Source organism: Micromys minutus (genome assembly GCF_963924665.1).
Source record: "Micromys minutus genome assembly, chromosome: 30".
Lineage (NCBI taxonomy): Eukaryota > Metazoa > Chordata > Mammalia > Rodentia > Muridae > Micromys > Micromys minutus.
In genome coordinates this window covers 9330207-9354721 of record NC_137965.1, presented here as the reverse complement: position 1 = coordinate 9354721, position 24515 = coordinate 9330207, and the positions used below count along the sequence as shown (strand labels likewise).

General features: G+C 41.3%; 1 protein-coding gene and 1 pseudogene across 3 annotated transcripts in view; one reads left to right on the top strand and one right to left on the bottom strand.

Moving 5' to 3' along the window:
• The window catches only part of GRM1 (glutamate metabotropic receptor 1), a gene marked incomplete at both ends in the record, with an annotated part of 351560 nt that overhangs the window by 259461 nt on the left and 67584 nt on the right, over positions 1–24515 (bottom strand). The gene's annotated exons all lie outside the window — the stretch shown is intronic.
• LOC308439766 (serine hydroxymethyltransferase, mitochondrial-like) lies at positions 15348–19757 on the top strand (annotated as a pseudogene). Its single transcript has 2 exons — positions 15348–15411; positions 18724–19757. The product of its transcript is annotated as a serine hydroxymethyltransferase, mitochondrial-like (transcript).

Below are 24515 nucleotides of genomic sequence, written 5' to 3'. Positions count from 1 at the left end.
TAATCCAGGTCTTTTGAGAATAAATGACCTCTGAATCCAGTAAACTCTCCAGATAACCTGAAAGAACATCACAAATTGCATCATTCCTCACAAATATCCTTTGTAAGAAGCATCTCAATCAATGGGAGTGTAGTGGAATCGAGAAAGCATTTTTCTAGCACACTCTAAGCCCTGGATTTGATCTTTGGTGTGTCGTAAATGGGGCATGGTGGTGCACAGCCTTAATCTCAGCACTTGAGAAGTAGAAGTGGGAGGATCAGAGGTTCAAGATCATCCTTAACTACATAATGAGTTTGAGGCCAACCAGAACTGGACACAGAATAGAAGTGATTACCATCCATGAACAAGCAATGCAGGCCTGGCAAGATGGTTCAGCAGGTAAAGATGCTTGCAGCCACCCCTGAAAGTTAGAGTCTGACTCCCAGACACGCATAGTAGGAAGAGAGTACCCACACCTGCAAGTTGTCCTCATTTCTACATACATGTTATGGCATGCTCATATATGAGTATATGCAAATACATGCATAATACACACACACACGTGCACATACATGCAAATAAATACCCACATATACACATGAACACACACATGTATGCATAGATACATACACACACACTAAATACATTTTTAAAAACTAAAGCTCTATAAATATTATTGATAAGTAAATACATTTTAGTAGGATCACCCACCACTAATAATAATAATGAAAATCATAAACAAAAAAACAGCTGAAAAATTAAAACAATGATTGTAAAGAGGACAAAAGTAAAAATGTGAAAAAAAATGTGCTGAAGCTCTATGTGTGTGTGTGTGTGTGTGTGTGTGTGTATGTGGGTGTGTGGGTGTGAGTTGGTGTGGGGGGGTGTGGGGAGTGTAGGTGTGAGTTGGTGGGGGGAAGGTATGGGGAGTGTAGGTGTGGGGGGGGTATGGGTGTGTGTGGGTGTGGGTGTGGAGGGTGTGTGTGTGTGCCTGCCTACCTATCTGTCCATCTGTCTCTGTCTGTGCGTACGCACACATGTATGCATGTGGTGTGTGAGTCTGTGTGTACCTGTGTGCACATGTATGTATGTGTGGTGTGTGTGCACACAAATGCACAGAGGAAAGGGTTGTGAAGTCTATACGCATTGTTTCACTTTTGGAAGCTGCAGAAAGATTAACTATTTTTATATAAATATAGACATTAAAAAATAAATTAGAACATGAAATAGCTTTTGAAGTAGAGAATAAATGAAACATAATCAGTCTGGCTGAAAAGATTAAAAATTAAAAATAAAGAAATTGAGAACTCTTACAGTAAAATGACAGGATGCTAGCTATTGATAAAATAAATTATAATGATTGTGGTGGAAAAAATAGACAAATGAAACTTTGAATCTTGATTAATAAAATCCAGTTCCATGCAAATAACTAGACAAGATAAAGAGGATCGATGAGAAACATACGGAGTTACAGAAGTGGCCCAGTGATTAGGAGCGCATACTGCTCTTAGAGGACCTGAGTTCAATTTCTAACACCCATATCAGGGAGCCTCTGTGTCCACCTTCAGAGGATTAGTGAGACACCTTCTTCTGGCCTCTGTGAGCACTGCCCCCATGTGCACAAGCCAACACAAATATATGTTAAAATAGCACTGTCAGTGCAGCAGAGTGAGTGTAAGAGCCAGAGATGGCAGACATTGTCTTTCTTCCGGACACGGCAGGGCAGCTGCACATATGAAGTCAGAGCGCTTGTTAAGACATGTGAGCACACACAGTTCCTACCTGTGTAAGCCCAAGTCCTCAGGGAGGAGACAGGTGGCCATGTAACCCCACGTCTGTTCATGAATTGGTCAGCAGTTGTCAGCTTCTTGGAAAGAGAGAAACTGTTTTCTCCAGGAGTACAGCACTTGCTAAGTCAGCCATGCTCCAGTGTGAGTCAAAACATCCGAGAATGTTTGGGCGGCACAAATTGCCCTTGATATTTTTTTTAAGGACACAATGTTAGGAGAATAGAAAAGCAGGAGTGGATGTGGAAAGAATTGGGGAAGGGGGATGAATATGATCAAATCATACTGAGTAAAGCTCTTGAAAGCTTGAAAAGCAATATTTTAAACCCATAGATGTATTGCCACAGACAGGTAGAAATTACGCAAGATCTGTCTACTAGGAACTTTTCAACTACAACTTAAAAGAAGAGTACATTAATGACAAAGAATGTGTAGAGCCAATAAACCCTATGCTGTAGGGGATCATAAATATTCTTATCATGTTATTGCTGATGCCAAGATGTGCTTACAGACAAGAGCCTGACATGGTTGACCTCTTTGGGGTTCTGCCAGCACCTAAGACAGATGGACAGATGCATGTATTCACAACCAACCATTAGACTGAGCCCAGGGATCCCATGCAAGAGTTAGGGAAAGAGCTAAAGGAATTGCAACCCCATAGGAAAAACAGCAGTACCAACTAACTTGGTCCTTCAGAGCTCCAAGGAATAAGCCACCAATCGGCGATCATACACAAGTCAGTCCGTGGCTCCTGCTACCCATATAACAGAGGACTGCCTTATCTGGAATCAGTGGGAGAGGATTTTCGTGGAAGCTTGATGTCCCAGAGAATGGGAATGTTGGAGGGCTGAGGTGGGAGTTGGTGGGGGTAGCACCCTCGTAGAGGCAAAGGGGAGGGGCGAAAGGGTGGGGGCGTTGTGGAGGAGAGACCAGGAAAAGAAACATTTGAAATGTAAATATATAAAATAATAATAATTTTAAAAAGAAGTCACAGAGAAGTTAAGTAACATTCATAAATTCACACAGCTGGTACTTTAAAATGGTAGGCTTGAAGGGAGTTGTCTTAGTCAGGGTTTCCATTCCTGAACAAACATCATGACCAAGAAACAAGTTGGGGAGGAAAGGGTTTATTCAGCTTACACTTCCACAATGCTGTTCATCACGAGAGGAAGTCAGGACTGGAACTCAAGCAGGTCAGGAAGCAGGAGCTGATGCAGAGGCCATGGAGAGATGTTGCTTACTGGCTTGCTCTCCCTGGCTTGCTCAGCCTGCTTTTTTATAGAACCCAGGTCTACCAGCCCAGGGATGGCACCACCCACAGTGGGCTGGGCTCTCCTCCCTTTGATCACTAGTTGAGAAAATGCCTTACAGCTGGATCTCATGGAGGCATTTCCCCAACTGAGGCTCCTTTCTCTGTGATCACTCCAGCTTGTGTCAAGTTGACACAAAACCAGCCAGTACAAGAGTCCTTTAGTTTTTTTCTTTCAAACAGCAATTGGAATTTTTTTAAGCATTTTAAAATAGTGTGTGTGTTTCATATATACTAGAAGAGGAAATCAGATCCTATTACATAAGTGTATGGTATACAGAACCATTTGGGTGCTGGGAATTGAACTCAGGACTTCTAGAGGAGCAGTCAGTGAGTGCTCTTAACTGCTGACCCAACTCTCCAGACCAAAAATTGAGTTTTTAACCAAAACTATACTCTTAGTATCTGCAGTTCACATTTTCTACGTTGTGTGAATGGATTCTTGTCTGATTTAAGAGTAATTATACACTTGATAAAACTGATTATTGTAAGAAAAAAATGAATAGCCTAGATTACTTTCAATATCCTCAGTAATGAAATAGCAACTTGGGGAATAAATTGTTGTGTTATTTATAAATTGTCCTGGTTGCTAATATGAAGAGAGGAATATAACATTTGCATCATTAATACAAGAATTAAATTAGAGTGCATGTAGGTTATATAGCCTATTTTTTATTAATAAATTAAAATACCATCGACCCAAACATAATTAGTGCTAATAGTCTTGACATCCTCATCCCTAACCAGCTTGAGAGTTGTGATACTGTAGTAATGCAATGGGGTAGCAAACCTGCTGTGACCATTACTGTCCAGGAACCATTCTCACCAGGTGTGTGATGGCAGTGATACATGATTTTGAGGGTCATACCATGTCCCACTAAGTAGCATCATTCTCATTTCAGAAACTTCCCACATAAACTTCTGTTTATGCTGTTTTGTCTTGTTTTCTAACTGTAGATATCAGTAACTCTGCTCGTGAATATAATTTCCTCATATTTCTGATTATCTCCTCAGATAATAGAACCCCTGAGAAAAGGATCATACGCATTTTTATTTTTAGCATACGTGTCAGATTTCTAATTATTGCGAAAGTAATTATAGCATCAAAGAACAAGAATATTGGTTCCAAGCGCTGCAACTTAAGTATTTGTTATTTTATAGACAGTTGATAGAATAAAACAAGTGTAATTATACTGAAATCTCAAAGTAATATTCCTTACACCATGGCTATTTTTCACAAGTGAGACGTCTTGTTCAAATTCATGACATAGAGAAATTAAGCAATAGAATGAAAGTGTTAGGTATCCTTGCTCACCCTGTCTTTTTTGTTTCAATCTACTGTTGAGGTTTATACTACTTATTTAAGAGGGGCCTGTTTTTATCATCCAAAAATTGATCATTTTAAAAGAATGTGATTTAGGAGGAGTATATGGCTTAAGTTGAGAAATATAGCAAAAAAAAAAAAAAAAAAAAATCATCCAGCACAGAGTACCTCTCAGTGTACTAAAAGATGGAGGACTGGTTATACAATGCAGTGTCCGGACCAGCCCTGACTCATGAGAGACACTGATGAGCTTGTTAATATACATCACTGTCTACCTGAGAGAAATGAGTCATTATTTTTATTTCCATAAGCCCTTACTTTGAAACATGTCATTTGTTTCCCTGCCATGCATAAGCTTTGTTGAAAAACTTAGAGAGAAAAATTGTCAACGTTCTCAGCCTTAAAGCATCACCGGCATTACTTGGTGACCTTCAGTGAAGAGCGTCATAGTCTGTTGTGCTGTACCACACATGCTTAAAAAGCAAAAGAATTAAACTCTCCTCATTTGTACCATGCTTTGTTTTGAAGTCTTCCGTCTTTAAAATAAGCTACGTATGTACTTTCTTCTGGAGGATCTAAATTGTGTGACGTAAATGCAGAGTGCAGTTAGCATACATTTAGGCCCAATTAGGACTCTATCCTCTCCCAGAACATGTCATATTGGAAGACTTAGACCTTAAATATCATTTAATTATTGTCACAAGTGCGATGTCACAAGGAGGCCACCATTAAGCAACAACGCAAATACAATGTCTCAAAATGGTCCATTCTGTTTATTACTTGTTTATGGATGTCCCCTCAAGGTTTTGGTACCCTGTCAGATGGAGCACACACTACCAAAGCACACACAGTCTTCCTCCAACCCTAGAGTTTTCATTTTGGTGGGGCAACAAATCTTAAGGCAAAGACAGTATACCAATGGACTGGGAATACTTTTGGTTTATCACTATTGTGTTTCTGTTACTGTTGGGCTGAATTTGGTGGTTTTGGCAGAAAGAAACAGGGTTTGAAACCTGTAGAAAATGAAAGGATAATTTCATGAAATAATAGGTTGCTTTAACTTACCAGTTATAGCCTCTCTTAGATTGTGCTCAAGCTAAGCTAGGTGGCTGAAACTGTGTTTCTAGATGTGTGTCCAAGTTCAAGCTAAAAAAACCTGTTCATCATCTGAAGGTGACCTTCTGTGCAGAAAACAAGAAGAAACTCCAAAAAGGGGCCACCAATTTAGGGGAGAACTAAATTGGCTTGGGTTTGTAGTTGCATAAAACCCAAGAGGCACCTCTAATTCCAAACAGCAGACAATTTTTAAAACCAGTGTGTGTTCCCAAGTGAGTGATCTGAATGTGAATGTGAGAAGAACAGATACAAAAATCTTTCCACTTCTTACACATTGAAGCAGTGACAAAAGGCTGCTGGGTAGCAGCTACCCAGGAAGAAGCAGCTACCAAGGAAGCCCAGAGAGGGTTCTCTATCTCTACCTCTCTTGTGTCCTAAAAAAAAAAAAAAAAAAAAAAGTGCATGCTGGGAAACCCCGGAAAATACAAATATCTGGTGTTTCTAAGAAGACATAAGATTCAGGGTCTGAATAACAATGCGAAACTCTCTATAAGTAATCCACTGCCTCTGTTTATCTCTAAGGCAGATGGCATGAGACAGAAAGGTGAACTTCCCTGAAGATCCCATGTTTCCAAAATACTAAGTGGCTGCTTTTATATTCATGTTGGTCTTTTATATTTCTTCTTTCTTTTTCTTCTTCTTCTCCTCCTCTTCCTCCTCTTCTTCTTGGATATCTCAAAAAGCCAATGTTTTCAAACACAGCAATTAAATACAGATTGAGCTAAGAATTATGTAGACTTAAAAGCTCCACTATGCATTGCTGTCATTACAGGACTCATCGGACAACCTCCTGTGTGTAAAAAGATGGGCAGAACCAGGCAATCAACTGTGTTACTCAGAAGAACACAAGCCATCGACATGGAAAGGGCTGTCTCCCAGTGAATGGCAAGCTGACACCCACACAGAGCAAACCTTACTGAGTCTGTGTCACTGTATGCCACACAGAGGAGTTTACAGTGTAGCTATAAAAAATGCACCTCTAACAAGAGAACATTAGCAGTGTGACCGAGAACTTGTTCCCTTTCCCTTGGCCATACTTGTCTTTTTTGTCCTACAAATAAACTGAGATCTAGATGTCAGTCTTGCTGCCTGAACATCACGAATGTCTTTTCAGGACCATAATGTGATTGACGTGTCAGTCAGGTTCCAGGTGAAACATGCTCTTCCTTTGAGGTGCTTCTTGGGACCTTCCTATCTCATCTGCAAGCTTTCTGCAGTCCCATTCCATCATCTGCATTGATTTCTTAAATAGCTAAGCTTGCTCCATCCTACTTGTCTGTCTCCCTCACACTCTTCAGTGTACTTCTGAGGAAGTACTTGTTCACTTCTCTCCACACTTGCCATAGAGTCAGCATTCAAGAAATAAAGAAAGAAATAAAAGATTTTTTTATAATTAAATGAAAATGAAGGCACAACATACCCAAACTTAAGGAATACAATGCAAGCAGTACTAAGAGGAAAAGTCATAGCTCTGAGTGCCTCCATAAAGAAATTGGAGAGATCATACACTAGCAGATTAACAGCTCATCTGAAGGCTCTAGAAGAAAAAAAAAGCAAATACAACCAAGAGGCGTAGATGGCAGGAAGTAATCAAACTCAGGGCTGAAATCAAACAAGTAGAAACAGAAAAAACTATACAAAGAACCAACAAAACTAGGAGCTGGAGCTTTGAGAAACTCAACAAGATAGATAAACCCTTAGCCAAACTAACCAAAGGGCACAGAAATAGTATCCAAATTAACAAAGTCAGAAATGAAAAAGGAGACATGACAATAGAAACTGAGGAAATTCAAAAAAAATAATCAGATCCTACTACAAAAGTCTAAACACAACTGGAAATACTGGATAAAATGGATAATTTCCTAGACAAATACCATATGCCAAAGTTAAATCAGGATCAGATAAACCATTCAAAAAGTCCCATAATCCCCAAGGAAATAGAAGCAGTCATTAGAAGTCTCCCAACTAAAATAAAAAATCCCAGAACCAGATGGTTTTAGTGCAGAAATCTATCAGACCTTCATAGAAGATCTACTACCAGTACTCCTCAAAATATTCCATAAAATAGAAACAGTAAAAAAAAACACTAACCAATTCTTTCTATGAAGCCACAGGTACACTGGTACCTAAACCACAAAAAAAGACCCATCAAAGAAAGAGATCTACAGACCAATTTCTTTTATAAATATCAATGCAAAAATACTCAATAAAATTCTTGCAAACTGAATCCAAGAATACTTCAAAACCATCATCCACTACAATCAAGAAGGCTTTATCTCAGGGATGCAGGAATAATCAATATACAGAAATCCATCAATATAATCTACTATATAAATAAACTTAAAGGGAGAAAAAAGCACATTGATCATCTCTTTAGATGCTAAAAAGGCTTTTGACAAATTACAACACCTATTCATGTTAAAAGTATTGGAGATATCAGGAATTCAAGGTGTGTACGTAAATATAATAAAAGCAAAAATACAGCAAACCAATAGCCAACATCAAACTAAATGGAGAGAAACTCAAAGCAATCCCATTAAAATGAGGAACAAAACAAGGCAGCTCAATCTCTCCCTGCCCATTCAACATAGTACTGGAAGTTCTACCCAAAGCAATTAGAAAACAAAAGGAGAACAAAGGGATAGAAACTGGGAGGGAGGAAGTCAAAATATCAGGATTTTCAGATAATATGATAGTAAACATAAGTGTCCCCAAAAATTCTACCATAAAACTCCTACAACTGATAAACAACTTTAGCAGAGTGGCTGGATATAAAACTAACTCAAACAAATCAGTAGCCTTTCTCTACTCAAAGGATAATAGGGCTGAGAAAGAAATAAGGAAATAACACCCTTCACAATAGTCACAAATAATATAAAATATTTCAATATGACTCTAACCAAGCAAGTGAAAGATCTGTATGAAAAGAACTTCAAATTCCTGAAGAAAAAAATTGAAGAAGACCTTAAAAGATGGGAAGATCTCCCGTGCTAATGCATTGACAGGATTAATGTAGAAAAATGCTCATCTTACCAAAAGCAATCTACAGATTTAATACAATCTCCACCAAAAGTCCATCTCAATTCTTCATAGAGTTAGAAAGAGTAAACCTCAAATTCATTTGAAATTTAAAAAAAAAAAAAAAAAACCTAGGATAGAGTAAACTATTCTCAACAATAAAAAAACTTCTGGGGGAATCACCATCTCTGACCTCAAGCTATACTATAGAGCAATAGTGATAAAAAATAATAATAAATAAAATCATGGTATTGGTACAGTGACAAGCAATTAGATCAATGTAATAAAACTGAAATGAACCCACACACCTATGGTCATTTGATCTTTGACAAAGAAGCTAAAACCATCCAGTGGAAAAAAAGACAGCATTTTCAACAAACGGTGCTGGTTTAACTGGCAGTCTATATGTAGAAGAATGCAAATTGATCCATTCCTATCTTTTTTGACAAAGCTCAAATCCAAATGGATCAAGGACCTCCACATAAAACTAGTTATGCTGAGTCTAATGGAAGAGGAATTGGGGAAGAGTCTCAAATACTTGGGCACAGGGCAAAACTTCCTAAGCAGAACACCAATGGTTTATGCTTTAAGAGCAACAATAAATGGAACTTTATAAAACTGAAAAGTTTCTGTAAAACAAAGGACAGTGTCAATAGGACAAAACAGCAACCCACAGACTGGGAGAAGATATTTACCAATCCTATATCCAATAGAGGGCTAATATCCAAAATATACAAAGAACTCAAGAAGGTAGACTCCAGAGAACCAAACAACCATATTAAAAAGTGGAGTACGGAGCTAAATAGAGAATTATCAACTGAGGAATCTCAAATGGCTGAGAAGCACTTAAAGAAACGTTCAACATCCTTAGTCATCAGAGAAATGCAAATCAAAACGATCCTGAGATTCCACCTCACACCAGTCAGAATGGCTAAGATCAAAAATGCAGGTGACAGCAGCTGTTGGCAAGGATGTAGAGAAAGAGGAACCCTCCTCTGTTGCTGGTGGGACTACAACCTGGCCAAATCACTTTGGAAATCAGTCTGGCAGTTCCTGAGAAAACTGAAAATTGTTCTACCTGAGAAAACAGCTATGCCATTCCTAGGCATATACCCAAAAGTGACTCCAACATATAACAAGGACATATGCTCCACTATGTTCATAGCAGCCTTCTTTAAAATAGCCAGAAGTTGGAAACCAGATGTCCCTCAACAGAAGAAAAATGTGGTACTTTTACACAATGGAGTACTACACAGCAATTAAAAACAATGACTTTAGGAAATTCACAGGCAAACGAATGGAACTAGAAAATATCATCCTGAGACAGGTAACCCAGAAACAAAAGAACACAGATGGTATGCACTTACTAATAAATAGATATTAGCCTAAAAGCCCACAATGCCCATAATACAACCCACAGAACATATGGTGCATAGAAGGAAGACCAGGGTATGGATGCTTCAGTCCTATTGAGGGGGGAACAGGAACATTATGGGAAGTGGAGGGAAAGGGGGACCTGGGAGGGAGGATGGAGGGGAAAGAAAATGGCAGCGTCAGGATCTGGAGGAGATGTGAGAGAGGTACAAAAATATGTAGCAAGGAGGATGAGGAACTGTGGATAGCCACTGGATGGTCCCAGACATCAGGGAAATGTGAGGTTCCCAAGATACAGCAGAGATGACTTTAGCCAAAATGGGCAGAGAAGGGAGGTGGGGATAGATCATATAGAGACCTCCTCCAGCAGATAGCCCCCTCCCCCCGTTGACATATGGGGCCACCCACCCATCTCAAAGTTTTTACCCCAGAAATGTTCATGTCCAAAGGGAGAACTGGAACAAAAAAAATGGAACAGAGACTGAAGGAAAGGCCAACCAGGGACTGCCCCACCTGGGGATCCATCTTGTCTGCAGACACCACCCAACACTGTTGCCATGGTCAAGAGGTGCTTGCTGGCAGGAACCTAGTGTGGCAGTTCCTCAGAAAGTCCGGCCAGCAAATGACCAATGCAGATGTGGATGCTTGGAGCCAACCATCAAACTGAGCTCAGGAAACCTAGGATGAAGGACTGGAGGAGCAGAGGGGGATTGCAGCCTCATTGGAAGAACAGCATAGGTTGGCCTGACCACCTATTTCTCCCAGAGTCTGGACCACCAACCAAGGAGTGTATCTGGCTGAAACCATGGCTCCAGATACATATGTAGCAGAGGATGGCCTTGCCTGACAGCAGCAGCGGGAGGGGAAGCCTTTGGTCCTGGTTAGGCCTGATGCCCCAGCATAGAGGGGATGCTGGAATGGTGGGGGGAGAGAGTGTATATGGGTGGGGAAGCACTCTCAGACAGACAAAGGGGAGGGGAGGGTAGATGTGGGGTAGGGGGCTGGTGGAGGGGGTAACCAGGAAATGTAAACAAATGGAATGATTAATAAAATAAAAAATCAAATAGAAATAATGAAATGCAGGACATGCCTGCAGTGGAGAATCAGACAGCAGCAGTTAGGGCTTAGAAAAAGAACACCACCATATTTCCACTAGCCATTTCTATTTACTTTTTATGGAGCATATTTGTTATATCCCTATATTTTTCCCTCACACAAACATTCACAGTATTTATGTAAATATTCTCGTAGAAAGAACCTTCAGAAATGTATTAAGTGTTTCTGAATCTCTGCAATGGGAAACAGAAAGAATAATATGAGGCCACCATCCAGTAATGGGGCCAGCACATCTATCCTAAGTCTAGTGTCTATAAATTCATCCTCACATAACAAAGTGCTCCCAGGGTCAGCAGAGCAGAAAGGGTCTGTGATCGAATTGTTAAAAGATGCCCAGGGGTCATACAGAAGAACAGAAGCAAGCAAACCTCAGAAGCCTTTTTCTTTGACTAGCAAACAGCTACTGAGAAGCTACTCTGTGCATATCGCCAGCTAGCTATGTGGCTTGAAAGTGACTCGCCTTCCAAACCCACCTGCAAAGCATGTTGGAAAGAGGTTAGTTTTACATACACAGAACTGCACAAGGTCAATTAAACTTAAGAGAAGTGAGAAGTATGCATGATAGAAGACGCTCAAAGCTGGTTAAACACACAGACCTCATTGATGGTGTTGGAGAAGACCTTGGCTCTTAGATATGCAGGTATCCTTAACACAACATTCTCATTTGGGGATGTAGCCCAAGGACAGCATCAAAGGTTAAAGAAAAAGAACTAGGTTGACAGATTTTTCTTTGCATCACACGGTATATCACATGGGACGCTACTATGCAGAGGGTAATTTTGCTATAAGAAGAACAAGGGCAGACTATAAATAAACTCTATGAAGGCCAAGATATGTATGGGAGTCTATCCTGGGCTCACTACCAAAAGAGCCAGAGACTCGCTGTTCCTCTGTGACCACAGCCTTTTGGAAGAGTCTGTAACAAGCCAACATGAATGTGTTCACGTTGAAGAGGATGTAGCGTATCTTCCCTCTCAGAATTAGGTACACAGTAAGCTGCATTTAAAGAGAACATCCATCAATGTAGAATCCAATGACATTCTACAAGAGAGGTGGTTTCTCCCTAAATCAATGTTACTACCCCACGGCAGAATACAAATAACACTTAACCATTTGTTACTGTATCTTTTCAAACCGGGACACAAGAAAAAATAATTTTTGAATACAGAACATTCTACATGGGCATGAAGTCCTGAAATAACCCAGCTCCTGGAGCCTGCTCAGAATTTTTATAGCAAGGTTTGACCTATGAAGAACAGGTTGAACATTCCTAATCAGAATAATGAAATCCTACAAAGTTAGAAGCCTTTAAAACTCTTCACCCCAGTGAAAACACAGATGAAAAACCCTACACTTTATTTTATGAGATGGATCACAGCTAAAATTTGGGTCACATACATGCAGACAGACAGACAAATAGATGTGCTCCTGTTTGTTTGTTTGTTTTTAAGATTTATCACCTTACATCCTGATTGCTGCCCCTCCTTGTCCCCTTTGCACACTCTCTCCTCCATCCCTCCTCCATTTTAAAACTCTGTGTATAAGACATAGATGAATCATAAAGGAGTTTCATGTTTATACTTGAAAACTAAGCCAAAGACATCTCACTATGCACATAGAAATATTCCAAATCCTCGTACTGTCTGAATCCAGGATCTAAGTTGGGCATATTTCATGTGTGCTGCTTTGACAGTGGTTGTACTGGGGCTGTCAGGGGACAAGTTTGATCAGGCTTTACAATGACATTGTGACATTGGTACTAACATTCAATATCCCAGGACTCCAAGTCCCATGTTGTTGCACTGAATTCATGACTTGAAAAGAAGACAGTTTAATGTGGTCTATGCATTCCTTTCACATTAAGGAAGTTAAATGTGTTGTATTTTTCTGTCTCAAAGATTTCAGAGAATATGCAAATGCTATGCTAAAAGTAAAACTATGACTCTAGCAAGGATTCCAATCCCATGAAGGCAAGAGATTGGAACAACTGTGAACGGCTTATTTCTATGAGTTTTTGCTTGTTCTTTAACAAGGAGACTCTCGATGTCTTAGTAAGGATTTCTATTCCTGCACAAACATCATAACCAAGAAGCAAGTTGGGGAGGAAGAGGTTTATTCAACTTACACTTCCATATCGCTGTTCATCACCAAAGGAAGTCAGCCCTGGAACTCAAGCAGATCAGGAAGCAGGAGCTGATGCAGAGCCTATGGAGGGATGTTACTTACTGGCTTGCTTCCCCTGGCTTGCTCAGCCTGCTTTCTTATAGAACCCAGGTCTACCAGCCCAGGGATGGCACCACCCACAATGGGCTGGGCCAGGGATGGCTCCACCCACAATGGGCTGGGCCCTCCCCCCTTGATCACTAGTTTAGAAAATGCCTTACAGCTGGATCTCATGGAGGCATTTCCCCAAGTGAGGCTCCTTTCTCTGTGATAACTCCAGCCTGTGTCAAGTTGACACAAAATCAGCCAGTACACTCAGCAACCGCAAGTTTCTGAAAGTCGTTCATTTGGGTCAAAACAACTATGAGTAAAGCATTCAGAAACCTGGATTGTTAAATGGTATTGGTTGCCATATGACCTCTTAGTCACTGCTTATGATGCCTTCTTTGATTTTCCATAACATATACCATAACGTATATGTTAGAAATTCTAAGTGAAGGCCTTTTCCCTGGAACAAATGCTACTTTATGGGTCACTTACTCTAAAGTGTCATCTTTCTTCTTCCTACCCCACACCATTTGGAGGAAGAGATATTCCACCTATTCCTCAATCCCAGCTACCACCACCCTACCAAAAATCACCAGGGAAATCCACCCAGACTTCAAAATCAATCGCTCTAAGCCCTTAGCTTTGTAGACCAACTTATTGTGAGATATGCATCACATCGCACACAAAATTTAACACCAGAAATGGATAATCCAAAGATGATCCAAACCCAGGCAATGCTCATGAAGCACCACTGACAATCAATAACATTAAAAAAGCAGCAGGCCTTTGCATGCCTGCTTCAGATCTCTCTCTCCTTACAAAGCGACCACTCAGAAAGACTGCTCTTTTACTAGCTTCCACGCTGATGCCATCTAAGCAGGCATCGCTAAGCACTCTGTTTCATGGGAACCGTCTTTGGAGTTTGTCTACTGTTTCCAACTGAACCATCCTACTGTGAGACTGATTGCTTCCTGTGGCACAAACTTGTCTGTAGTATGTTGCTTTTGGTCCAGTGGCATTCCAGTTTTAAATAGGCCACCATGAGTTTCCCTGTTATGCTCCAGTCTTACAAGCATCCCTGGGCAAGTAACACTATGCCTCTGTGAAATTCTCTTTCCTCCAGTGCATTTCTGCTAAGTCCACCACCCCTAGTACTACCACATGGCCGTGTGAGCGTGTGTGTGGTTATTGCTGTTTATGGTATTGTTCTTGGTGTTGTGGTTGGTATTGTTCTTGGTGTTGTCGTTGGTATTGTTCTTGGTATTTTTGGTATTATTCTTGGTGTTGTTGTTGGTATTGTTCTTGGTGTTGCTGTTGGTATTGTTCTTGGTGGTGCTGTTGGTATTGTTCTTGGTGTTGTTGTTGGTATTGTTCTTGGTGTTGCTGTTGGTATTGTTCTTGGTGTTGCTGTTGGTATTGTTCTTGGTGTTGCTGTTGGTATTGTTCTTGGTGTTGCTGTTGGTATTGTTCTTGGTGTTGCTGTTGGTATTGTTCTTGGTGTTGTTGTTCAGTGATTTCTGTTTGTTGTTCTTCCTCCATGTTCCCACAGGAGCCATCATTGTCTACCTCATTTTCACCCCTTCAGCTCCCATATTTCACTGGGCACCATCTCCTCTCTAGCTCAGGTTGCTAAGAACTTTACTAAGACACTTTCTTAAATTACTTAATACCTTTCTTCTTCCATATTTTCTCACCAGGCAGGCAGCTAATATAGTTAACTGCCAAGCAAACCTACCTCGCACCTCTTTATTTCTGTCGGTCTTTCTTCACCTTTCATGTCCTGCTTCCCAGCCTGGAATTCTCTTCTGGGCTTTACTCTTTACTTTCCCCATAACATTTCCCACCATGAACTGTTCAGAGGTGTCTGAGCAACTCGCATCACCCTGCCTGTCTGCACACCCAAGGCATGGTGTGCAGTACTCGACGGTACTTAACAATATTCCTTTCTGGGTGTTCATTTGTGTCTCCCTCCAGGGAAAATAAGAGTACTATCTTAATCATTTCTGTATCCCTGTGAGCACTTGATGAGTAAATGTTACTAAAATGAAAGACTGTTTACTTGGTGACCTTTGTGAGTTTCCTGCGGGGAGCAGGGTGCAGAAAACCTCCAGGCATGTCCTTTCAAGCTGCGGTGCCTGAGCAAAGCAGCATCCAACTTTCCATGTTGGGTGTTGCAGGTAAAACCCCCTAGAAGCAGACTCTGAGGAGGAGATTAACACTTTGGATGTTTACTGCTGAGAGCTCCTGAATCAAGGCTGTGGAAGAGAGCGGAAGGGAGAAGAAAGAAGCAAGATTTGGCAGAGGATACCATGCTGTGATGTAGATTCTGTGGATGCCTTAGCTGATGCCACAGGGAATTCTGAGGACATACTTATTGAGGCAAATGAACACTTCTAGTCCTCAGACCATGCACCTGTTTCAACTGGGCCAGCTTGTCCTCTCTAACCCCAGTGATGACTGACAGGCAGAGGGAATGCCTGGAAGTCTCTACATTATAAAAGAGTTCAGTGGCCTAGGCTTTACCTTGCATACATAGATCCTATCTCGCTTCCTGGTCATACATACACACACACACACACACACACACACACACACACACATATGCACACACACACATACACATACACATGCACACACACACATACACACAAATGCACACATACACACACACATGCACACACACATACACACATATGCACACACACACATGCACACACACACATACACACATATGCACACATACACACACACATGCACACACACATACACACATATGCACACACACACATGCACACACACACACATACATACATACATACATACATACATAGTGCGTTTAATTATCCACTCTTCTGAGTTATGACTATCTGCCAAGATTTTGTGTGTCTCTAAATACAGCTGAGGAAAATGGCAATTACTTATTTCAAAGTGATTGGTGCAAAATTTGTGTTCTGACTTTTAGAACCTTGGTTTCTATCCCTTTGGCTTGAGACACATCTCAAGAGAAATTCACAGATGCTGCACAGAGACTTCTGCTGTGAGGATCTAATGGGACATTATTTGGAAAGACAGAGGTGACAGCAATCACAGTCTTTAATTGTTCCCCAGTTGATTCTAATGAAGTGCATGGTTCACTATTTCCAGCTATATTGTGTGTGTGTGTGTGTGTGTGTGTGTGTGTGTGTGTGTGTGTGTGTGAGTGTGTGAAAATTGAAAAGAGAAATTGGGAAAAGTCTCTATCAACTCCCAAAGCAATTGAGCATCAATTCATCTTTCTTTCCTACCATCATTTAGACACTGAAAAAATTCAGGAAATGAATACATGTGTGAACTTTCTTAGACAATCTCAAAATGTAGTGATGAACCAGCCTGCCTCCATCTTGGGCTTACAAGCCATCTCACAGTAAGGACAAACTAGGTTCATGCCTCTTTGAGACTAAATCTCTGCTCCTCTAGGATTGAGCAATGCTGCGCATGTAACCTTAACTACAAATGGTTCCGTTGTGCCTGTTCCAGGAAAAGGCACCCTGCCTTTGTACAGAAAAGTTTTTAACCATCTTGCAACCCTACCTTTGTTCCAAAAGTTTACATACAGGACCACCTATGACTAGTTGTTATGATGATCTGTTGCTATGGTCACCATGCAGCCATGTCTTCATTTCAGGTCATTAGGACTGAGCTGTCATGCTTCTGTTCTACTCCTGAACCCCTGCCAAATCCCGACTTGGAAACTCTCTACCCTGAGCTGGAGAAACCTTGTCTTCCAAATGCCTAATACTGATCTCTTGAACCGCTTCTTAGAGTAGGGATCACGTGTTCACAAGTAAAAAGCTTGCCTCAATTAATGGCTGACTTCGATTGTTTTGGTCATGGGGATTGGAATTCGTAGACTTTCTCTTCCCATCTTCTGGATTAAACATAAAGGCACTAAACTAGAATGACTAAATTTTTTTGACATGAGAAAATAGTTAACCTGCCTTCAAAAAGTAGATGTGGTTAAATGGTTCCTTCTATAACAGTTCATTAAATTACACCAAGTTAAGAATATAGTTGAGATTAAAATAAAAGCACCAAGGAACAGGGTATTACAGAGCAGAACAGTGTGTGCGTGCGCGTGTGTGTGTGTGTGTGTATACCTTTAGTATACATGCTGACAACACACATATACACATAATAAACCTGTCATGATAGAGTTCTGTGGCTGCTAGGTTTCTGGAATGATCCAATGGATGAACATTAGTGTTTTATCCAGGATAAAATATGCAAAGGATTGTAAAGAGAGAAGCTGGAGCACTGGCGGGTTTTTTGTTTTTGTTTTGTTTTGTTTGTTTAATGTCTAGCGGAGCTATGCAGATTACATTTAATAAAGACATACGGTAGTTTGAAATATCCCAATATACTGAGGAATGGGTTAAGAACATAACCAGCAGACAGTAAATACAGATTCAGTGATACATTCACTCACTGGCTTTCAGCCAGGCCCACACTAAGTCCCAAATAGAAATAAGTTGGTTCGGGAATTGGCAGCTATGGCAATCACACAGACAGAGACAAGGACAGTGAGAAAATCAATGAGAGAACCCTGGGGAGGGGCAGATTGAAGACATGGGCCGTGGATGAGAAAACAAACAAGATTACTAAGAAAGGTCTGTCTGTATGGGCAGAAAGAGAGACATAGGTGAGCACAAGTCCAGAATTTAATGCTTTACAGAATTTATGTTGTTGCAGTGACCATCTGTGGAACTTTCTCACCATGATCTCAGATGATAAATCGAGCCACCTCATATGTAGTTTGAGAACCAAGAGAACCCAACTGCTCTCCTGTGAGTAGACTCTTAGGTGCTACTAATTTACCACTGATATTGTTACATGTTATAATTGCTATTGATCCTGTTAATGCTGTTATTAAAGTGTTTTATAATTCAGAAAAGTCAACTTAAGAACTCTGACCCATGTCTCATGTCTTTGGGAGTCTTATTGCCGGAACAGATTTAGTTGTGAAGGAATAAAACCACAGCAGACTAAGAAAGGGATGACTTTGGATAGAGAGGAAGACGTTAATGAGTGAGCTACATGAAATGAAAGAAAGGGGGTGGGAGCATGTGGGGAGCTATTAGACGATGATAGGACCATCTCAGCCAGGGAAAATAATGAGGATAAAAGTTAGAGAGAAGGAATAAGAAGCAAAGTCTTGGAAGACTCGGATCAAGAGGAATGGTGCATTTACAACAGTATCAAGAAATATCATAGTGCCTCAGAACTAAGACACATAGGACAACTATAGGATAGTTTTTAAATAATATTGAACAGCTTGACAGAAAACTTCAGTGGCCTCTGGTAGCGATGGTACCCTCCTCTTGGCCTTCGGACCACTCAGCCTCTGCAGAGATGTGGTCAGCTGTCTGCATGGCTTCCCGGGCCCAGCACAGCAGGTGGCCCAGTCGCAGTCAAGCCAGAAGAGTTTATCAGACAGTGACCCTGAGACATAGGAGCTTCTGCAGAGGGAGGCCATCTCACCCATGGCTACAGGTCTGATGTCAAGCGGATCTCCACCACATCCGTTTTCTTCCAGTCTATGCCACATAAGCTCAAACCCCAAACTGGCCTCATCCACCAGGACCAGCTGGCGCTGACTGCTGGGCTTTCCGACCACGGCTCATCATGGCCGGCGCTAGTGCCTATGCCCACATCATTGACGATACATGCATGAGAGACTTCGGTGATTAAGTCAGGGCACACCTGCTGGCAGACATGGCCCAAATCAGTGGCCTGGTGGCTGCCAAGTGATCCCCTCACCTTTCAAGTATGCAGACATTGTCACGACTACTACTCACAAGACTCTTCGAGGGGCAAGGTCAGGATTCATCTTTTACCAGAAAGGAGTAGGGACTTTAGACTTCAAGACTGGCCAAGAGATCCCTTATACTTTTGAGGACCGTATCAACTTAATCGTGTTCCCATCCTTATGGGGGGACGGGCACCTACAACCATGTCATTGCTGCAGTCAATGTGGCTCTCAAGCAGGCCTGCACCCCATATGTTCCGGGGTTATTCCTTACAAGTGTTGAGGAATTCCCGGGCTATGACTGATGCCCTGCTCAAGTGAGGATAGGATACTCGCTGGTGTCTGGTGGCAGTGACACCCACCTGGAGCTTATGAACCTGTGTGACCCAAGGACCTGGACGGAGCATGAGCCGAGGGTGTGCTGGACTTGTATCCATCACAGCCAACAAGAACACCTGTCCTGGAGACCCGGATGCCATTGCTCTGGGAGGCTTGAGGCTTGGGGCGCCAGCATTGACTTCTCGCCAATTCCGTGAAGATGACTTCCGGAGGGTGGTTGATTTTATCAATGAAGGAGTCAACACTGGCTTGGGGGTAAAGTGTAAGACCACCAACCTCCAGGATTTCAAATCCGTCCTGCTCAAGGACCCAGAAACAAGTCGGCGTTTGGCCCACCTCCGGCAACAGGTGGAACAGTTTGCCAGGGGCTTCCCCGTGCCTGGATTTGATGAACCTTGAGGACACCTGGCAGTCAAAGCCCATAGACCGGAAGTTACCTTTCTTTCCCCCTCCCTGGACCACAAAAGAGATGTCACTCATCTCTTCGGGTTTTAGTGGTGGAAAGAAGGCTTTCCATTTAGGGCAAGAGCCAGGCATAAACTCCCCTCCAGAATTTGTAGCCAAGATTTCTGATTTGTTAACCATGTCAACAGGAAGCACCCAATACACATCCGGCTTGTTTTTGAGACAGGGTCTCACTTAGCTGAAACTGGCCTTGGACTGACCCTCCTACCTCCATTTCCCAAGTGCTAGGGTTATAGGTATGCACCATGTCACCCAACTTCACCCTCGGCTTCCAGCCCTGACCCTCTACCACATCTCAGTGTTACAGACTCCTGCTCTTTCTTGGGGAAGGGGAGTTGTGAGCTGAGCCAGAGAAAGCGATGGGTAAGGTTCCCCTTTTTTATCTAATAAAATGCTAACCTGAAAAAAAAAAAGGAAAGAAAAAAGAATAGGAACAAATGGGTGTAAATATAGTGTTGAAAAAGACAACTGACATTATTTAGATTTAGCTAAACAATAATAGGAAGTTTTCCCCTGGTAATAATGGTTCTTATCTGTTGTGGGGTTGGTTTGTATTTTTTAATGCCACGTGTGATTTCCATCCTATGGAGTGGGCTTTGAATTCAATCAGAACAGTTAGTTGCCTCTTTAACAGTTGTGCCATGATTGCACCGGTGAGAACATCCTATCTGTTGATTGGTATTATATTTTATATGGTTTACACTGGCTAAGACTGCTAATTCCTGTTCTCTGCTGGCATTATGAAAGTTAGCCACCAGGGAGGAAACTTCTAGATCAGCCCTGGCATGATTTCTCTATCTTACAATCAAGGTATATGAGGGCAGGTATATGAATATACAAACCAGATTTACATTCAAGTATGTGAATGACTTTTACTACTCTAAGATTAAGAGAGGGAAAGGCACCTAAGAATAAATGCAATATACTTCCATCTGTATAAAGTTGGAAATTAGAAAAATGAGGTTTTGCTTAGGGATGTGTATTTCACTGGAAAAATCAAAAGGTGAGCAAGGATACTACTGCTCCTATAGAAAGCAGGATCGTGTAAAAACTGAGAAAGGAGACACAGATGGAGGTAGGTTTGCCTTGAGGGTTAGATGTAAACTCAGTGTAAACTGGTCTCTGTCTGTGCAGTTATATTGGGTAGAAATGGGTGAATGATGATAAGCAGGAAAATAACATGTGGGCAATTAAGAAACGACCCAAATTTAGTTCAAAGGATCAATGTGAAATGAGTTACCCATAATGCAGAGCTGACAGAGCAGTCAGTAGTCAGCTATAGGGATATTTACCTCAGACTGTTAATCAAACAGAGTGACATTTGAAGGAGACCTGTATATGACCCAGTGTGTCTTAGCATGCTCAATGGAATGTAAAGGGAGAGGATACCTCCTAGGTAACATAGAATGACTTAGTCCATTTTCAATAGACTGTAATTTACAAGGAGTAGTGATTTATTTGGCTAGTAGAGCTGAAATATTCAAGAATTTAGCACGTGCTGGTAAAGTCTGCTTCATCCCACAGAGGAAGGTAGAAAGGCAAGACAAAGGGCAAGGGGGAGCTGAATTCACTCTCAAATCAGACCATTGTTAGTACGACAGGATCCATTTCTAAGGACAAAGCCCTTGATACCTAAGGATCCTTTAGCCAGACATATCCATCCACTCTGTTGCACTGAGTGTAAGTTTCCAAAACACAAACATGGGAGAAATAGTCAAGATATGGCAAACCTGATCCTTAATAGGATGGGGAAAGTCTTAGGTTTTATAGATTAATGACTAAAATTGGATCTAACATGGGAGCAAATAATAGGACCCAGAATAGTTTGAAAAATAACTTCAGAGTGGTAAACCTTTGTGGAGAGAGGTAAGCCTCTCTTCTCTTCAGATTTCCTCACAACATTTGCTTATTCCATAGCTGCTCTCTACTAGCAAATGCTATCTTACATCTTTATGCATTTGTCCTATTCATGAAACTAAAATTGTTCTACTGAAATTTTGGGGATTAACAAAAAGCAAAGTAATTAAGTCAAAATATAAATTTCAAGAGAGAATAGCTGTGTGGGTGTGTGTGTGCATATGTATACATGTTCATGTGGTATGTGTGTGTGTGTGTGTGTGTGTGTGTGTGTGTGTGTGTGTGTGTGTTCATGTGGTATGACATACAAGCATGTAAAGAGGACTGAGGTCAATATCAGTTGTCCTTCCTCAAGTCTCTCCATATTATTTTTAAGGCAGCGTCTCTCGCCTGAAGCTAATGAATTGGGCTAGACTGTCTGGCCAGTGCCCATCAGGGATGCTGCTCCTCTGCGTTGCTCTATCACTGGGATTAGACACATGGAACTATGTGTCTGACTCTTCCCTGACTACAGAGGCTCTAAACTCAGGTGAGCATATTTGTGTGCTGGGAACCTTACCAATGGAGACATTTCCCTAGCCCAGAGAAGGTAACGTTTTTAAATGAATATTTAAATAGTTTACAGAGAATATGTGTCTTCAAGTTGTAGAAACAAAGAAGAGGCAGAATCTACCTTGGAAATTCTCCATTAAGCAATACTCTCTCTGAAACGTGACATAATCTCCCACAGACTGTGTTTTAATTCCTGAGCAAAGTTTAAGTACGAACAACACGGAGTTTTAAAAGTATATTTCCCATAAACAGAGCCACATTTGAACCTAAGTCCTTTATTTTGTCAGTTTGCTACTGTTGGTTATATAATGTAACATAATTATTCCCTGGCTTAGAAGAATATGAATTTTTTTTTTAAATAAGCAACATTCTGTGAGTGTAAGTAAATTCACAGAGTGTTTTCAGACCGGATATCATCTGTTTCCTGTGAAGCCCAAATGCATCTCAGAAGACCGAATGAAGTGCTACTTAACACTGTAACAAGTCATCCTTTTCATGAGAGTGAAACCTCTCTTAGCTAAAAAGTTAATGTCATCAGTTTTATTACTCGAACAGGATGCTGTGAGTTTCTAACTCTCCCTTCCTAATAAGCATAGATACCTAATCAGCATCTCTCCTTGATCAGTTACAGAACTCAGAGAGTTGTCTATATCATCATGGTCACAAGGGGTTCAGAGGAGGAAGGTACCTTTTATGCTTATAATTTAATTAGTGCAATGAATATGGCCTTCCGGAAGCAAAAAGTTTCTGCATAGACAAAGTGTGTGAGCTGAATCACCACTGAACCTTATAAAGCAGTCCGGCATCTGGAAATGTACCCACCAACCCACTCCAGTAGCTAATGGTAACAGCTAACATGTATGATTCAGCAAGCCCCATCTTCTCTTGAGATTCTATCTGATCCTCAGAAGATTAAGTAAGTTGAATTGTCTGGGTTCCAGATGCCTTCCATCCCCTGGAATGCATAAAAGCAAATGAGTTTTAAAACATTGATGAGAGGGGACAACAGGACCACAGATCCATCAGTACGTCTGAACTGACCAAAGTGTATCACTGAGCATGGCCAGTTTTATGTACCAACTGTCTCTTAGTAAAATGGAACAAAACGATACATCTGAAAGGAAGATTTCAGCAAAGGCGCATGGGATCCGGACAACACTGGGTTTTGGGTTAATTCGAAGCCTACACTCAGTCTAATTATCTTAAAGTAGCAGTCTTCGTGAACTGGTAATGAATCTGAGTGTTGGGGTCAGAATGTTACCAAGGATGGCGCAGCCCGGTGACACTGGAGCAGTATGAAGTGGAGTGAGCCACCTCTGGGGAAAAGGAGCTGACCGTCACAGGCTGGAAGGACGCTTCCTGCGGGCAGTAGAGAGAACTGAAAGTCCTGGAAGCCATGATCCCTCTAATCTTAGTGCACAAAGTGTTACTTTAAACTGTCACATCAGAATCCAGGCTGCTTCCTCGAATTAACCTCATGGAAGAGCTGAATTTCATCATTCACCAAACACACTTTTTAAAACATACTCTGGACCACACGCAATGGGAACACGACCAGACAGGCAAAGAGTATTAGAAGAGTAGACTGTTTTCTTTTTTGTTAGTTGGATGTTCTCTGTATTTACATTTCAGGTGTTACTCCTTTCCCCCACCCCCCTCCCCTCCCCCTCCCATTGCCTCCATGAAGGTGCTCCCTCTCCCAACCACCCTCTCCCACCTCAGCACCTTGGTGTTCCCCTACACTGGGAAACGAGCCTTCGATGGACCAACACCCTGGAGGAGGAGACCCTTAACACTGAAGGACGAGAGAAAAGCATAGTAACCATCTGGAAACTAGAGAAGGTGAAATGCAGCAGTCCAGACCAAACAGGTGGAACTTTTTTGAGGACCTACAGATTGTTTCCATTACCACAAAGTAAACATGGGTCACTGACAATGAGTCTGGGGAGGAGAGAAAGGCAGAGAGGCAAGGGCCATGGGGTGGGGGAGGGGAACATACTTACAAGACCTTTTGTTCCTGAGAGGACCCACAATGCTGTGGAAATGTGCACAGATATGTTTAAAATTCTGCCTCAGAGTGCTGTTTCCTTTCTTGGTGATGATAGAATATGCACATGTGTTTACTACATGTATGTGTGCACTGTGTATGTGTCTGTGCAAATTTGCACACATACATAAATATGATCACAGAACATCATATATTTATGTCATATTATTTTATAAAATCTAGTCTTTTACACAATCAATATATGCTAATGAAAAGAGAGGAAAGAAATATAAATC